The 15897-nt window shown below is 44.8% G+C and overlaps 1 protein-coding gene across 4 annotated transcripts in view; it reads right to left on the bottom strand.

Annotated features, from left to right (window-relative positions):
* ROR1 (receptor tyrosine kinase like orphan receptor 1) overlaps window positions 1-15897 on the bottom strand; it is a 236141-nt gene that overhangs the window by 137907 nt on the left and 82337 nt on the right. The window contains exon 1 of one of the 4 annotated variants that reach the window (XM_075615916.1): window positions 300-327. The exons of the other annotated variants lie outside the window; for them this stretch is intronic. The gene's annotated coding sequence lies outside the window, so the exon portion shown is untranslated. Of the gene's footprint in view, window positions 1-299; window positions 328-15897 lie in introns of those variants that run through there. 4 annotated transcript variants of the gene reach the window in all.

The raw sequence follows: 15897 nt of genomic DNA on the forward strand, positions 1-15897 counted from the left end.
CTTACATAAAATAATGAGGTTCAAATAAGACTTTTTTTTTTTAGTTAGAAATTGCCTTTTTTGTCACAACTGTTGTGAAATAATCTACTGTAGCATCTTTTTTCTTTGGTGAATTGTGTGAAACAAGGGCCACCAATCAGGGCTGGCGTGATGGTGGTGTCATCGGCACCATCGCACCGAGCCCCGCGGTTTCAGAGGCCCCCGCGCTCTACCCCACAATTAAACTGATTGCGGGGGGAGAGTGCAGGGCCTCTGTGACTCTGTATCTCTGTAACTCTGTATCTCTAACTCTCTCTTACCTTCTCTGGCGGCATCTCCTCCTGCAGGGTCCCGTCATGGATCAGCGACGTCAAATGGCTATGACAGCAGGACGCCCTGTGGCCGGGACATCACGTGATGTCCTTGTCATGGTAACGATACATCAAAGCCATGATTCCCGGACCACGCAGGAGGAGATGCCGCCGGAGAAGGTAAAAGCTGAGCCCCACAAACATTCCAGCCGGCCCTGCCACCAACACGTCTGGTTTTCAAGATATCCTGCTTCAGCACAGGTGGTTCAATCAAGGGCTCAGTCGAAACACTGAGCCACTGATTGAGCCATCTGTGCTGAAGCAGAGATATCCTTAAAACCTGACCTTTTGATGACCCATATAATTTTGCCCTTTGATTCACTGATTGAAAAGTTTGATGGATTTCTGCAACGTTCTTTCATCATTGTCACGGTGAAAGCAATATACACCTACTGCGCTGTATTTGCCACGAAGGTTTCTTTGTGCATGTAAAGCAGCATCTGCGCTTGTCGCAATTTTGTTCCCACTTTCTTTACCAGATTTCCTCTTGCCTTTTCCAAATCTGTGTATTTTTTTATTTTTTTATTTTTAGAATTGGAGGCCTCATTCGGGTGATACAAGTGTTTGAGATATTAAGTGTCTGGGGGGTTAAAATGAAGCTCTCCCCAGAGCCCAATGCTTTTACTAGAAATGAGGAAAATTATGTTTTCTGCCATTATACAAAGTTTTTTTTTTTTTTCAAAAGAGCAAGACGTGTTCAAGGGACAAGATGCTAACATTATATTGGTTAAACCCAGGAGAGCGCAAACTTTTGAAGCTGCGCCCCTCTGTCTTCCTTTCCCCCGGCTCTCGCGCCGCCCCCCCTACCTTGTATCAGCGTCAAATGACACTGCGAGGTCTTGTGACGTCATGTGACTCGCTGCGTCATTTGACGCGTGTGACGTCACATGGCCCCGCAACATCGTTTGACGCAACGTTGCCGTGGCGACGCGTCACACAGCCGGCTGAATCCCGGTAAGTGGAGTGTTGCAGGGGCCTCACGCGATCCCCTGGCATTTAATTAAATGCCTGGGGAAAAGTGCGGTGCTCCCCGGCAAAATCTCCCACCCCCCAGTTTGCGCAACCCTGAGTTAAAGGAACACGAGATTGCTGCTTGAATTTGAAATTATCTTTTAAAGGAGCAATCCATGCAATATCCTATGTGGTTTTTTTAAAACAAATCAGTTCTGTAGTATTAGATAATACTAATTTGTTATTTTTTTTTATTCAACTCTAAATGCCATTTTTAATGAGTTTTAATATATTGAGCATCCTGTGATTTCAAAGCAGGTTTTAGCCCTCTTTCCCAGCAGTGCAAGATCTTTGTAACACTTTCCTATTTGTGATAATTTGTTGCCAACATTCCCAGCAGTTTGGGCTGCAAACTGTAGCAATAGATAATGTTACCTTGGTAATATCAGGATACATTGTAGCTGCTGAGTTACACTGACTTAAAGATGAATTGAAACTGAAAGACAGCCATTTAGTGAACCCTGGAAGCAGGATCTTTGCTTATCAATCACGGGGAACAAATCAATCGGCAGTTTAGGTAATTAGTTTTCAATAAAGTTAATCAAAGGCTGTATATATTAAAACAAAATATATACACATACATATATATATATATATATATATATAAAATATATAATTTATAAAAATATAAATATATAGGGAAACCATGTTGAATGGTTTTGAAGCAAAAAGTGTGCTTGTTTGCATATCATTTCCCAGAATCCCTTGCTGCAGTGGAAGTGCTGTGTGCTGGGTGATATTGGTGAAAGGCGGGGTTGCAGACCTGTCTAAGACATGCAAATGAGCATACAGTAATATATCCATTTGCTATATATATATATATATATATATATATATATATATATATATATATATATATATATATATATATATATATATATATATATATATATATATATATATATATATATATATAAAAATGATAGTGCCGCTTGGATTACCTCTTTAAACAAATTTTTCATTACGAAAAACAAACTTACAAAATTGCAACAAAGGCGTTGCATGAGTGACTGCTGTATTCCTCTAATTCTAATATCCCAGGATAAGTGTGAGAGCTGCTTTAATCCCGTGCAAGTCCCTGTAGCATCAAAGGGGTTGAAGGTTAGAGCTTCATCAAAAGCATGTTACCCTTCATTACAAGTCGCTTGTCTTTTTATTGTGCTCAGCATCAGCCCGAGGGGCTGGAGATGGCAGTGGCGTGACTGTACAATTCCAACCAAAAAGGTCAGATGTGGCGGATCACCCGTAATAATATTGAAGTCTGTTTAGCAAAGATTTAGTGATTACAAGACTAGGTATAAGGTGCAGGAACCAAAGTGGTAGTAGTTACAAGATGTGGCAAAACAGCAGTCTCGCCTGCACTTGACTTTTTTCTTACCTGAACCGGTGTGGGGGGAGGGGGGGTGCCCCAGAATCGATATGTGGATATCTAGTCCGCTGATCTCCAACACCCCTGCCCTCCATCACCCCACGGTTCCCGAGTGACAAAACGTGTTGTCCACAGGGCCGCAGTATTTATAGGGTGGCCATAAAATGGTGTAGGGTCAGGACTTTAACTGGCGGCCAAACGGACACGACATTGCAGCTTTTTATTTGTGACAATGGTGGCTATGTTTAAAAAATTTCAAAAGACACTGAAAAAATCAACTCCTTTTGACTGGAACTGGAGTGTCCACGGGGCTCCGAGAACCACGGGCCTCAGAGAACCACGGGCCTCTGAGAACCACGGGCCTCTGAGAACCACGGATCAGATAGGCTAAAAAAGAAAATCACCTTTGGGGTGGGTCGCTGCATTTAGGGCAATTATACAAATTATAGACAGGACCATTTGCCTGGGGAATCCAGCAACTTTGTTTCAGGGATTAACAAGAAACTCCATATAGTCATTAAGAAAATATTAGCAATGGGTTTGTGATACTGTTTTTTTTTTTTTGTTTTTTTTCTAAATGCCTTTTCTATCTCATTATTTTATTGAAAACTGAATTCTTTACTTTAGATATATATTTTTCTTATGGTTCTGGCACCTTTTCCCTACAAAAACACCCCAGATTATATTTATTTATTACCAGGCATAACGTAACCACTTAATATTTCTTTTTCTAAACATTTATTTTATGTTTCCATTTTCTCACATGATTTAAAGTGCTTTTACAGTAATCATTTACGTACTTGCAGCCAAAACAAGCTGTTGTGCACACAGTCATTTCATTTTTTATTTTCTTTTGGTAATTAATAGATTGCCAGAGAACTTGTACTGTAAAATGAAAAAATAGTTTTCTAGTTTATAGATTATTGACTGCTCTGATACTAGACACACAATAAATGGTACCCACAAAAATCAAACAATTTAGCATCTTACTGCACTTGCACATGGGCAGTTGATGTATTTATGGAAATCCATTATGAATTCAGTTTTTTTTTTTTTTAGATAATTAATAGAGAATATGGTCTGAATTTATTGCAACTCCAAACTGGAAACATGATTGATTCCCAGGTTTATTTGCCATGCTTAAACCCTTTCTGGAAGGCAGCAATGATATATCACTGTGAGAGACAGAGATCGCATACTAAGGTACAGATCCATAAAAGGGTGCTAAGCATTAGCACGTCCTTATTCCCATGTATATGATCATGAGCTGGGCGTGCTAACGCTCAGCACCTCTTCTGTGGATCTGGACCTGAATCCTGCACTGCAAACCAAAAACAATTCTGATCAACGCTAAACCAGTTACCATATCATCCAGGTTAGCCACGCTTGTCTCCACACTGTCATATTTTGGATATTTCATTTGGCTTATGTTGTCAACACCACACATGGATACAGGCTATCTACAGATTATTTATACATTATCTGTTTCTATCACATTTATTGGACTACCTGTCGGAACCACACACCCTGCTGATTATTGCGCACACACATGGGACTCATCTCATTCATCTACTTAACCAGTTACAGTGCCACTAACTCCACGATATCCCAGCATCTGTCATTTTTAGCTGCTTAGAATGAGGGATATCGGTTTTCGGTGTTTATTATTTTATGAAATCTGTGATCGTTTTTGTTCCGGTGTTATAATTTTAATTTAAAAATCTGTATTTATCAGTGTGTAGCCAGGTGCCCCTTGGGCTACTTACTTCCTTTCCTTAACATATAAGTCCTGGTACCAGTGCAGGCAGTGTTGGGGTTATGCTTCCCCGACGCTGCAGTAAACAACTCGCTAAAGTGACAGGGGGGTGGGCCCAAGGCCTAGGTTCTGCCCACTACTGGGGCTTAGACCTGGGACCCTCCCCTGGTAACCAAAAAAAGGGGCGGCAGCCTAAATTGAGGGACTCTGTCTCACCTCAGGGTGAAGAGGGGTGTGTGTGTTCCAGGAGTCCTCTGGACAGAGGGTCTCCACGTGCCTGCTCCCTCAGGGGAGTAGGTGAAGATTGCTCCCATACCCCCCTGGTGGGATAAGGGGTAAAGGAGAGGCTCTTGGGGCTTCAAGCCGCTTGGTTTCTGCACCAGGGTTAGGAGAAGATCCAGTGTTATGAGCTGTTCATGCTGTTATCCAATAAAGTTCCTGTTATTATTTTATCCTGCCTGGAGTATGACTTATTCAGGGGGATACAGAGAGAGTGTTTTCCTGCAAGGACCACCCTTACCCATGATAGGTCCTTGCTGGATGGAGGCGCTGCACCGAGAAAGATGTTGAACAAACGCAAAAGCCTGTCCTGTTTATCCCCAACACCATCGGTGGATGCTCAGGCCCCTTCTGTAAACCTGCAGGTGAGCACCACAACAGCAGGTAGCAGTGAATCTCCCTTAGGCCTTGCCCCCGCTGCCTGCTACAGCGTCCGCTGTGGCGGACGCTGTGCTCACGAGAGCCCTCCCCGCAATGGCGCCAGGCCCGCTGCGAGGGGGGGGCCGCAGCGCTTGCGCGAGAGCTTCTTCTGCTCTCAATAGAATTGAGAGCAGGAACTCGCGTCGAGCGGTTTGGCACGCCCCCCGCCGGTTCAGCCAATGAGGGCGAACCTGCCGGGTGACGTCATGGCCGCGCCCCCGTCACTCCTCCGTCACGCCCCCCCCCCCGGTCTCTGCTCCTGCAGTGAGCTGCAGACCGAGGAATCGCCGGAACGCGCAGCCAAAAGCGCGTGCGCGCATTACAGTGCCGTGACCGGGGCCTTAGCCTTAGGGTGGGGGAACACCGGTTACAAGTGTTAACAACAAGGGAGGGGAGGGGGGATTCACGTTTCAATTCCATGTTTATCTGTGCAGTTTATTACTTCCTTTGGGTTGCCTTTGTATCCTTTCTGTGGCTGGGTTGCTACGAGAGATTTAATTCAATAATAAATGATGCTTCATTTGCCGGGATATCTCTGCAGTCAGAGAAACTGTGTGCCTAACGAAATGGCAGCATTTAAATGTCTCACGTCATGCAGGCCAATAGGAAGCCGTGACATCATCCCTTGCGGCTTCCTGTAGGCCCATGTGACCGGGACATTTAAACTTCCCATTTTGCCTGGGCCGAGATAGAGGGGCTGCATTCTTGTGAATCTATGGCTTCGCAATGCACTTTAGGTCCCTCTAGCACAGGGGCGGGCAACTCCAGTCCTCAAGGGCCACCAACAGGTCAGGGTTTAAAGATATTCCTGCTTCAGCACAGGTGGCTCAATCAGTCCGAGCTTCAGCACAGGAGGCTCAATCAGTGGCTCAGTCTCTGACTGAGCCACCTGTGCTGAAGCAGAGATATACTTAAAAAACCTAACCTGTTGGTGGCTCTTGAGGACTGGACTTGCCCTCCCCTGCTCTAACAGCAAACCATTATCGCGAGTTCCCAGTTGGCCAACATCTGATCCCCTGATGTGTCACTGGCTGCTTGTGTAACCACAACTTTATTTTTGTTTTGTATTCCCTTCCAGTTCTTGATTTCCAAATGAATCCAAAATATCCAGGACAGAGTGAAAAGAAGCAGTGTTAGAAAGCGCGTCCCGCGCTGCATGCTGATAGCGCAGGCAGGAGGCCGGCTCTGGCAGATGTGATGCTCTTGTTTTGGAGAAGGAGAAAGCCGTGCCACTTTATGAAAGCCAGATGTGGGGGAGCTGGAGAAAAGGTGATTACACCAGAGGATACGTATAATAAATACTGACGCCGCAGTGAATACAGGATGTTATGTTTCTGACAACAAAAATATTATTTTCTTTCTATTATCATTTTCCTGCCTTGCAAAATGATAAACGGCCAGTAACCAAGATGCAAGGAATTGTTTAAACATGTTGCTTTTAAATGAGTTATATGGTGTTATGTGAACAGCTGTAGGAGCACTTATTCAGCAGTTTGAGTTAACTTTGGAAAACAATGAGTTGTGGGTCCCACTGGTAGCAAAGGGTTAAAGAGGCAGTGTCTCCAAAATATGTGTTTGTGGAAACGCAGAAAACTGAAGCACTAGCAGTCACTGTATAGATAGAGAGAAAGGCTTATTAAATGTGTACAACAATAATACAAAACCCTAAAAGCCCAGGATAAAAACGTGTGTAAACTCGATAAGATCTGAAATATACTTTAACTCAGAGGTCCTCAATGTCAGTCCTCTAGACGCCCCAACAGGTCAGGTTTTCAGGATATCCCTGCTTCAGCACAGGTGGCTCAGTCGAAGAACCTGCTTCAGCACAGGTGGCTCATCGACCAAGTCACTGATTGAGCCACCTGTGCTGAAGCGGGGATATCCTTAAAACCTGACCTTTTGGTGGCTCTTGAGAAATGGAGTTGGCCGCCCCTTTTCTGGAGGTTACCCTGAGAATGAGGGCTGTTACTTTGATGTTTCAGAGTGATTTACAGGAACATTCTAACAGTAAGGGGGTTACGTGTGTGGGGCTCTTATAATCCACATCTCTATTGGAACCATATCTCCTTATCTATTAAGTCTGACACATCTGGAAAAAGTTCATTTGCTAGACGTATTTATGTCAACCCAGGTCTGGCTATTTATTACCCGATGCTGAAAAAAGGCGCAAAAATTAAGGAAGAGGTAGTTAAAACCTTTCCTCGTCTCCCCCGCGCGCTCCCCTATACCAATCAATTACAACATTTGAATTATTACTCGTAATAGTATATTAACACTACATGGAGACTGTCTTTCACTATTCGCATCCAAAAGTTTTGAGAACGAAAGGTGACACTGTGCTCATTTACATGTCATTACCCAGAATACCTAGCTGCCGTGGCAGCACTGTATGCTAAGAGATAATGGGGAAAGGCAGGGCTGCAGACCTGTTTGAGCAGTTGCTGCTGCCCATAGGCACTCACCTTGGTACCGCTTCCTCCTGCAGCGCCGCCCTCCTTCAGCATCACGGCGTCGAAAGACGTCGTGATGTCACACCGTGTTACCATGACAACACAACGCCATGTGACGTGCAACGTCATTTGACACCGTGACGCTGAAGAAGTTGAAGGTACAAACTTTACAGGGGAACTACGCTCTCCCCCGGCAATCAGTGGGGAAAAGAGCGGGCCTCTGTATACTGTCTAGGACATTTGGCCAAAAAGGCCCAGGCGTTCTGAGGGCGGGACAAGTTACCACGATGTCCGCCGTGCCAGACCGCCCGCTCCGACAAGCCAGGTCTGATAAGTGCATGTTTAAATGTCGATGGCGCATCGGAACGGCCTGTTTAGGCAGTGTAGCAGTCCCACGCGGGACATTTAAACATGCACTTATCAAACCTGGCTTATCGGGTCGGGTGCGTGTCTGACATCGCGGCGAAATGTCCAGCGGCGAGCTGCCCTGTGGCGACGTGTCCCGACGGTGACATTTTTGGCCATGGCCAAACTTCCCATTACGTCCACTCTGAGTACGGGGGGGGGGGGGGGAGGGGAGAGGCGGGGGATTTGCCACCCCCAAAATGTTGCTGTCCTAATGAGAAATCTGCATTGTGTCTGGGGCATATGAACGTACTCACAAGGGATATTTTTATTTGCAGAGCTAAAGAGGGAACTTTTCGCCAACAATTTCACAGACATTGTGACTGTAGATGTCACAAGGTCTCACTCTCATTTGTTGAATGGTTGGGTTAACTGCTCATTGTGCTCTTCGAGGACAATGTATGCAGATGGTTTCAGATCAACTCCTCGTCTCAGCAGCATTGGGAAATCATGGATGACTCCAACCTTCTCCCCTGATTCTTAAAGAAAAACACAGGTGTTCCCACTGGCCTGCAGGAGGAGGAAATACCAAACTGATTAAAATGTGAACTATACTAGCCAAGACAGATCTGAATTTTTTTTAAACTCAGTGAATGGGACGGATGTAAATTGCAACTGGTTTAGTTCAGCTGGAGATATATATATATTTCATTTCAAATAAGCAAGAGAGCATATAGTTTAGACCAGGGACGGCCAACTCCAGTTCTCAAGAGCTACCAACAGTTCAGGTTTTCAGGATATCCCTGCTTCAGCACAGGTGGCTCAGTCTTTGACAGAGCCACTGATTGAGCCACCTGTGCCGAGACTGATTGCGCCACCTATGCTGAAATAGGGACTGATTGAGCCACCTGTGCTGAAGCAGGGATATCCTGAAAACCTGATCCGTTGGTAGCTCTTGAGGACTGGAGTTGACTACCCCTGGTTTAGACATTGCTAGCACTTTCCTTTCCCCCCATTCCTACCAACATATACTGAAAAAGGAGCAACATTCTTAAAAAGAAATACAATTGTAAAAAGTGCTCTTTTTCAAGACAGTATTTGAATGATCAAATTAATTTTACAGGGAACTTAAAAATACAGGAACTTATGGGCTCATTCTATTTGAAGTGGAATGTCCATCACGGGCTCATTCAAATAAATGTGTCCCTAATGTTTGTGTAAGAAACAATATGTCTTTTTTTTTTCAATGCCTATGCTTTTTCATTACGTGGCCTATGATAAGGTAACATTTTGGTTTGCAGTCATGGAACCAAACATCAGGAAATGGCCAGTTATGGGTCACTGACTCCAACATCCAGTCCCTTTCAACCTTTATTATTTCATTACAGATTGCTCTAATCCCTGTGCAGCCAGGGGCACCTACTGAGGCTGGGAAGCACTGTAGAAATCTCTGGTCACGTTGGAATTACTGAGGACTTCAACCCTAAATATAATAAATTCTACATAAAGAAGCGAATTCTCTACACAGTAATTTCGCTCATCCGTTCAATGAAATCAACACACGTTTGGAAATGTAACTGCTCGGTTGCATATTAAAGGATACATAACATCACAAGACCGTGTCTCTGTTTTCTGGTGAAATGCTGTAGTCCTGTGACTCTGCTATCAACACTAATATCATATAGTAATAAATATAGTCATTTTGGGGGAGAAGCAAACGTTGACTGCAATGCCCAGAAAGCGACACAGCTATATGCAGATCTCAACCTTCCCTACATCACCGCTGTTCGTTATTGGGACTCTTGATTCAAAAAATCACAACACATTGTGGGAGATATTTACAGTATGAACAACGCATATGGTGCAATACACGTGTGAAAATGGTGACTTTTCTTTTGCAGTGCAAAGATATTTATTGTTGATAGAAATCTGCTGCTTTGCCACCCGTTTTGTAACAGACACAGTAACATTTGTGTTACCGAAAAACAAAAACAGCACAAAACCATTAGCTTCTGGATGATAATATAGTCCTGCAACGCATTGCTTTGTGGGCCCCTTGAAAGGGAAGAAGTTAGAACGACACGAATCGTAGGGTTGCCAGGTGTCCAGTATGGCACCGGACGGTCCTGTATTTGGACACTCAGTGCATTAGAAAATGAGAGGTAATACTGGACATGCATGTGTATACCAGTATTACCTCTCTGGGTGTGTATGTGTATACTGGTATTACCTCTCTGGGCGTGTATGTGTATACCGGTATTACCTCTCTGGGCGTGTATGTGTATACCGGTATTACCTCTCTGGGAGTGTATGAGTATAGCGGTATTACCTCTCTGGGCGTGTATGTGTATACCGGTATTACCTCTCTGGGTGTGTATGTGTATACCGGTATTACCTCTCTGGGTGTGTATGTGTATACTGGTATTACCTCTCTGGGCGTGTATGTGTATACCGGTATTACCTCTCTGGGTGTGTATGTGTATACCAGTATTACCTCTCTGGGTGTGTATGTGTATACTGGTATTACCTCTCTGGGCGTGTATGTGTATACCGGTATTACCTCTCTGGGCGTGTATGTGTATACCGGTATTACCTCTCTGGGAGTGTATGAGTATAGCGGTATTACCTCTCTGGGCGTGTATGTGTATACCGGTATTACCTCTCTGGGTGTGTATGTGTATACCGGTATTACCTCTCTGGGTGTGTATGTGTATACTGGTATTACCTCTCTGGGCGTGTATGTGTATACCGGTATTACCTCTCTGGGTGTGTATGTGTATACCGGTATTACCTCTCTGGGTGTGTATGTGTATACCGGTATTACCTCTCTGGGCGTGTATGTGTATACCGGTATTACCTCTCTGGGCGTGTATGTGTATACCGGTATTACCTCTCTGGGAGTGTATGTGTATACCGATATTACCTCTCTGGGAGTGTATGTGTATACCGGTATTACCTCTCTGGGAGTGTATGTGTATACCGATATTACCTCTCTGGGCGTGTATGTGTATACCGGTATTACCTCTCTGGGAGTGTATGAGTATACCGGTATTACCTCTCTGGGTGTGTATGTGTATACCGGTATTACCTCTCTGGGCGTGTATGTGTATACTGGTATTACCTCTCTGGGCGTGTATGTGTATACCGGTATTACCTCTCTGGGTGTGTATGTATATAGGTATTACCTCTCTGGGTGTGTATGTGTATACTGGTATTACCTCTCTGGGCGTGTAGGTGTATACTGGTATTACCTCTCTGGGCGTGTATGTGTATACTGGTATTACTTCTCTGGGCGTGTAGGTGTATACTGGTATTACCTCTCTGGGCGTGTATGTGTATACCGGTATTACCTCTCTGTGTGTGTATGTGTATACCGGTATTACCTCTCTGGGCGTGTGTGTATACCGGTATTACCTCTCTGGGCGTGTATGTGTATACCGGTATTACCTCTCTGGGCGTGTATGTGTATACCGGTATTACCTCTCTGGGCGTGTATGTGTATACCGGTATTACCTCTCTGGGAGTGTATGTGTATACCGGTATTACCTCTCTGGGTGTGTATGTGTATACCGGTATCACCTCTCTGGGCGTGTATGTGTATACCGGTATTACCTCTCTGGGCGTGTGTGTATACCGGTATTACCTCTCTGGGCGTGTATGTGTATACTGGTATTACCTCTCTGGGCGTGTATGTGTATACCGGTATTACCTCTCTGGGCATGTATGTGTATACCCGTATTACCTCTCTGGGCGTGTATGTGTATACCCGTATTACCTCTCTGGGCGTGTGTGTATACCGGTATTACCTCTCTGGGCGTGTATGTGTATACCGGTATTACCTCTCTGGGGGTGTATGTGTATACCGGTATTACCTCTCTGGGCGTGTATGTGTATACCGGTATTACCTCTCTGGGCGTGTATGTGTATACCGGTATTACCTCTCTGGGCGTGTATGTGTATACCGGTATTACCTCTCTGGGCGTGTATGTGTATACCGGTATTACCTCTCTGGGCGTGTATGTGTATACCGGTATTACCTCTCTGGGCGTGTATGTGTATACCGGTATTACCTCTCTGGGCGTGTATGTGTATACCGGTATTACCTCTCTGGGCGTATATGTGTATACCGGTATTACCTCTCTGGGCGTGTATGTGTATACCGGTATTACCTCTCTGGGCGTGTATGTGTATACCGGTATTACCTCTCTGGGCGTGTATGTGTATACCGGTATTACCTCTCTGGGCGTGTATGTGTATACCGGTATTACCTCTCTGGGCGTGTATGTGTATACCGGTATTACCTCTCTGGGCGTGTATGTGTATACCGGTATTACCTCTCTGGGCGTGTATGTGTATACCGGTATTACCTCTCTGGGCGTGTATGTGTATACCGGTATTACCTCTCTGGGCGTGTATGTGTATACCGGTATTACCTCTCTGGGCGTGTATGTGTATACCGGTATTACCTCTCTGGGCGTGTATGTGTATACCGGTATTACCTCTCTGGGCGTGTATGTGTATACCGGTATTACCTCTCTGGGAGTGTATGTGTATACCGGTATTACCTCTCTGGGCGTGTATGTGTATACCGGTATTACCTCTCTGGGCGTGTATGTGTATACCGGTATTACCTCTCTGGGCGTGTATGTGTATACCGGTATTACCTCTCTGGGCGTGTATGTGTATACCGGTATTACCTCTCTGGGCGTGTATGTGTATACCGGTATTACCTCTCTGGGCGTGTATGTGTATACCGGTATTACCTCTCTGGGAGTGTATGTGTATACCGATATTACCTCTCTGGGAGTGTATGTGTATACCGGTATTACCTCTCTGGGAGTGTATGTGTATACCGATATTACCTCTCTGGGAGTGTATGTGTATACCGGTATTACCTCTCTTGGAGTGTATGAGTATACCGGTATTACCTCTCTGGGTGTGTATGTGTATACCGGTATTACCTTTCTGGGCGTGTATGTGTATACCGGTATTACCTCTCTGGGCGTGTATGTGTATACCGGTATTACCTCTCTGGGTGTGTATGTATATAGGTATTACCTCTCTGGGTGTGTATGTGTATACTGGTATTACCTCTCTGGGCGTGTAGGTGTATACTGGTATTACCTCTCTGGGCGTGTATGTGTATACTGGTATTACCTCTCTGGGCGTGTAGGTGTATACCGGTATTACCTCTCTGGGCGTGTATGTGTATACCGGTATTACCTCTCTGTGTGTGTATGTGTATACCGGTATTACCTCTCTGGGCGTGTGTGTATACCGGTATTACCTCTCTGGGCGTGTATGTGTATACCGGTATTACCTCTCTGGGCGTGTATGTGTATACCGGTATTACCTCTCTGGGCGTGTATGTGTATACCGGTATTACCTCTCTGGGAGTGTATGTGTATACCGGTATTACCTCTCTGGGTGTGTATGTGTATACCGGTATCACCTCTCTGGGCGTGTATGTGTATACCGGTATTACCTCTCTGGGCGTGTGTGTATACCGGTATTACCTCTCTGGGCGTGTATGTGTATACCGGTATTACCTCTCTGGGCGTGTATGTGTATACCGGTATTACCTCTCTGGGCGTGTATGTGTATACCCGTATTACCTCTCTGGGCGTGTATGTGTATACCCGTATTACCTCTCTGGGCGTGTGTGTATACCGGTATTACCTCTCTGGGCGTGTGTGTATACCGGTATTACCTCTCTGGGCGTGTATGTGTATACCGGTATTACCTCTCTGGGCGTGTATGTGTATACCGGTATTACCTCTCTGGGCGTGTATGTGTATACCGGTATTACCTCTCTGGGCGTGTATGTGTATACCGGTATTACCTCTCTGGGCGTGTATGTGTATACCGGTATTACCTCTCTGGGTGTGTATGTGTATACCGGTATTACCTCTCTGGACATAGTGACCTGACCGGCTTGTGGGGCCGCGGGATTTCCCTGAGCAGGGAGAGAGCCGGGCTATTGCTAAGAAGGATGGGCAGCTTTCTCCATTCTGATTGGCTGCATTACCCAGCAGTAGCCAAGAGGAGGTGGTGTCAGAAGCCTTGGGGGTGGGGCCAAGGAGAGGAGGAAACAGCATGGAGCAGTGTGTGCGCACCTTTCACCATTGTGTCCAATATTTTAGGAGATGCCGCCTGGCAACCCTAATCAGAGGTGATATTGAAATATTAGCCATTTAAATTTTGAAGCAACTCATATGTGGTATGTGTTTCTTTTATAAATTAATTGCAATGTTTCATATTGGAACAGTACACCCTTTGGCTTCCTGAACATAGCTATGTATGTGTGTGATGACTTTTTTTAATAAATACTGCAATTTCGCATTCGAGCAGAAAGCCTTAGCTGTGGCAACTTGGCTTTCAAAGAAAGGAGCTATTGATAGTCCAAGATGACTGGTTCATTGTCCTCCTCCTGTGTTTGGACCTGTAATTATGCTTTATTTCTTCAAAGAGCCAGGCTCAAAAGTTATTCAACCTCGCAATCTTATCATTATTATGTCAAATATCACGGGAATCTTTCACGGCAATAATAGCCCTTTATGTGCTGGTGAAAAGCAATCATTTCACGCAGAGTTGCCACAGCTAATTCATTTTGCAACTCCTCTCCCTGCAACCGGTATAATATCTTTATATTTATAATATGGTCAGAATTCAACAAATCCGCTTGGAAGCCATGGTTCCCCAGGCACACACATTACCCTCTCCTGTGGCTTTGAAACCTAAAGATAAAATAAACAAATAGTACACTTTTCTGTCGGTAATGCCCACAAAGTGCCACACAACTGATATGCAAATCACAGCGTTCCAAGGGCATAGCAGACAGTTCAGTGTTAATGACGGAAGTCACAGACAAAACTGAACTGTCATAGAAAATTAAGCAAATGAGAGTGCTGTGTGAGCTACTATATCAGTGTTTTTCAACAGGGGTTCCCAGGAACCCTTGGGTTCCCAAAGGGTAGCCTTACAGGGTTCTCAGGTCATTTGAAAATTGTACCAAATACAGAGGAATTTACAATGCATCTGATCTCAGAGGCGCTATTAGAGAGGGTTGGGGTTCCTTACAATGCATCTGATAGCGCGTAGGATATTAGAGAGGGTTGGGGTTCAGATGCGTTGTAAGGATCTCAGACGTGCTATTAGAGAGGGTTGGGATTTCTTACAATGCATCTGATCTGCTTCAGCGCAGAGCCACTGATTGAGCCACCTGTGCTGAAGCAGGGATATCCTGAAAACCTGACCTGTTGGTGGCCCTTGAGGACTGGAGTTGGCCACTCCTGTTCTATATGGATCACGGATGTAAAGGAATTTTGGAAGGCATCTAAGGTCTTTTTAAGCACTGTCCATATATATGTTTTGGTTTTGGCGTTAGTGTCACGTGTTCATAGGCCGCGTCCATGCTTAGAGCGACCACGCTTGCGACAGCACTTCAAATACATTGAATCTATGGGAACATCCATAGTGCGTTTTTTCACGAGACAACATTTTTTTAACTTTGTCTCGCAATGAGGGCGAAACAGCTCCGTGACGTCATCTGTAACGCCAACCCTTCCCCCCCCCCCCCCCCGCACCATGGACTCCGCCTTAGAGATATGAAGTATCTTTATCCACAGCAGTAGATTCAGTATCATTTCCAGTGGGGCATTTGAAAATAAAGTGCCGTTCTGAGACTGAATTGTTAACAGTTTTATTTGGTGTTTCGTAAAGTGTGCTCGAAAGTCTATACTACTGAGAATTCATGTTTTCATTATATAATCAAATAAAATACATGTTCTACCTACGAGAACATAGACATGCATCAAATTCAAACATGGGTTTAAAGCCAAGTAGAAGCAAGACAAAAGAAGTTGGTTAGGAGTCAGGGAATTACTGGCAGTGTTCATCTGCAAATCACCACTGATT

Source organism: Ascaphus truei, chromosome 10 (assembly GCF_040206685.1).
Source record: "Ascaphus truei isolate aAscTru1 chromosome 10, aAscTru1.hap1, whole genome shotgun sequence".
In the NCBI taxonomy this organism is placed as follows: Eukaryota; Metazoa; Chordata; class Amphibia; order Anura; family Ascaphidae; genus Ascaphus; species Ascaphus truei.